Here is a 3,021-nt window from a genome sequence, read left to right as displayed (position 1 = left end):
GTCTCACTGGCTTTCCTTTGCCTGGTTTAACCAATGATTTCTCTTCTCTCTTCTCATCTGTGGTGACACAATTTTTTCATGTGGTCTCTGCCTATACTATTTTATAGGTCTCACTGACTGCCAACACTTCAACTCTTGGGTTCAAGCAAATGACTCTCACATTTCCAGCCTTGTTTCCTCTCCCAGACTCAGTTCCATATTTCCAATAGCCAAATGGCCATGACCCAACCATTCCCCCAAAGACAAAATTCTAATATTAAAGTAATAATAAACTTTTTACCAAAACTAGTTTCTTTCCTTGACTCCTATATTCAAGCATTTTCTTAATGGAAATATTTTTAGTCCCACAGAGTTATCTTTCCTTTACTTATTTATTTATTAATGCTTCTTTTACTAAATAAACTTTTAATGAGCACCCATTTAGTGCTAAAAATGGGAGTACAAATATAACACCTGTCATAATAAAGATTACAACCTAGCAAGAGAGAATCAATAAATCAATCATTAATTACAATGATCAATGGCACTATGAATGAGAGTGAATACACAAGAATCTAACCTAGGTTGCATTTTAAGTCTCCTTCCAAATGAAATAAGGCAAAGACATGTAAGAAATTATAAGAAACAGCTAGGCAGAGAGATGGGGACAGAGGGGATGTCTGGAAAAGCTTTCAAGTGAGAAAGTATTTAGAGGAACTGAAGTAAGGCTAGTCTATGCTGACCAGTACTGCCCCAAAGAACCTCATGCCTCGATGGAAATGTTATGTATCTGCACTGTCTCTCACAGTAGCCACAGGTCACACTTGGTTGTTGAGCACTTTAAATGTGTCTAGTATAACTGAGGAACTAACTTTTACATTTTGTTTAATATTAATTAAATTTAATTGTGACAAGTGACTACTGTGTTGGACACCGAAGATATAGATATTGAAATGACCATTGTCACAGAGAGTTCTATTGGGCTTTGCTTCTCTAAAGAATAGTAAGTATGAGATAAGACTGGGGAGGTAGTTAGGGCCAGATCAAGCGAGGGCCTCATAAGTATCATGAAGAATTCTGGCCCTTATCATAAGGGGAGGGGAAATCACAGCAGAGTTTTAGGCATGGATGACATGGTCAGAGTGCCCTGTACAGAGATTACTCCATGAGGTTTGGGCAGAGGCAAATGGACCACGTGGATGGATTGATAAAATCTGTCACATGCTTAGTGAAGCAGACTGAGGCAGCAAGCAGCAAAATGGGCTCCGATTGAATGAACTATTCTGAGATAATTTACCAACACTTCAGTCATAGTCAGCATTGTCCTTGGCTGAATTGGCATCTTCTGAAGTCTGCAATTACTTTGCTTCTCTTCGATTCATAGTAACTAGTGTTGAGGCTCATCAGACCTCACCATGACCCTTAAATTATTTTTATGTTTTCTGTTTTTTATTTTATGAGGTTTGGCACCAAACTCTTCAGTTTCCACAATGAATTGGGCAGATGAGGAAGTTAACCAACCTCCTCAAGCTGTCTGGCCACATTCAGGAAAAAGAGAGAAAATGATCTGTCAAAAGCAAACTTGGGTGTGGTTATGGTGTCTCTGTCCTCTGGGCCCTTGTACGTGCTTCAACAGTCCTATTGGTCAGGCTTAGCCTGAGGGACCTCCTAAGCCTTTGACTTCTACTTGTTCTCTGTGTCTAAGCAATAGTCTGGTATTGACCCCCGGCTGTCGACACTCTCCAGCTTCCAAGTGTCACCTGTGTTCAGGTGACCTTCTCAACACAGTTGTATATTTCAGACAAAGGTTCCATTTTTTGCTATCTAACCTTTGCTCTATGTTCCAAAATTTCCCAAAACATCTCTCAACCCCCCTCCCTGGTTCTTCCCTTTATTCTCACTTTCTGCCTAAAATTTGAATATGTTTCTAATTGTTAACGCTAATTATAATAATGCCATTATTTCCTAAAATAAGAATTAACTACTCGCATATCAGAACCCATCATTGATATTTTTTGAATAAATACATCACTTGAAGTTGGATTATACTTAAATCATAAAAATATATTTTGTAGAATATTTTCTCATATCAAGGAAAATGCTCAAACTGTCTGCCTAGACAACAAAAGTCTAAATATTATTTTCTTGGTAATGTTTTCAGACCCAGCAACTGAAAAATATAGTGGAATTTACTTAAATATCATGATTTCCAAGAAAGGAACTGACCTAGTTTTTTCTTTCATATGTTTGTAATAATAGAATAGACTTGTTTTACTCAAACTAGGAGATGAGTCTCCCCTGTTGTGATCTAAATATTTTCTAGGAACTATAAAGAAACTCATATTTTAATGCCAAGAAAAGTTGAGGTGATTTTTCCCTTTTCCTCTTTCATCATCCTTATATAGGACTTCATCAAGATAGAATCATATATTGAACCAAATGTTGATAAATGTGATCATCTTGACAAAGGTCAACTTGACCTGATGCATGAAAAATGAAAACAGTTCCTTGTCCTGGTGCCATGTTCATGAGGAGAAATTGGGGTACCATGCAATTGTGTGGGTAAGCACCACCAGTTCACCTGCTATAACAATTGATAACACTTTCCCTACTGTAGTGATCAGTAGTCCCTGACTTGATTGGATCAGTATGTACTGAGACCCCGTGGTGGTCACTGGGCAGGTAATTTATGGTGGTAGGGAATGAATGATTAAAAACTCCATGGGGACATTCAGGTTAAGCTTTGCCATGTAAAGAACATGGAAGTTGTCACTGTCAACCTCACAACAAGAAAAAATTAATTGAAAGGTAACAACTCTTCATAGAACCATCAAAGAATTGAGGTCACAGAGCAAATTGCCACGGCGAAATCTGGAGAGACAGGAGGATACAGAGACTCACAGCTGAGACCACAGCTCACTGGGAGCAGAACCAGTAACTGGTAGGAACACTTAAATGGTAATTTTGACAAACTGCTGGAGGATGAGTGTAGACTAGTGTGAGAATGAGAAGCTCCTGGAAGCTGCGGTTTTAAGGGAATCC

The sequence above is a fragment of the Globicephala melas genome, chromosome 14 (genome assembly GCF_963455315.2).
Source record: "Globicephala melas chromosome 14, mGloMel1.2, whole genome shotgun sequence".
Lineage (NCBI taxonomy): Eukaryota > Metazoa > Chordata > Mammalia > Artiodactyla > Delphinidae > Globicephala > Globicephala melas.
This window is presented reverse-complemented; position numbering follows the sequence as displayed.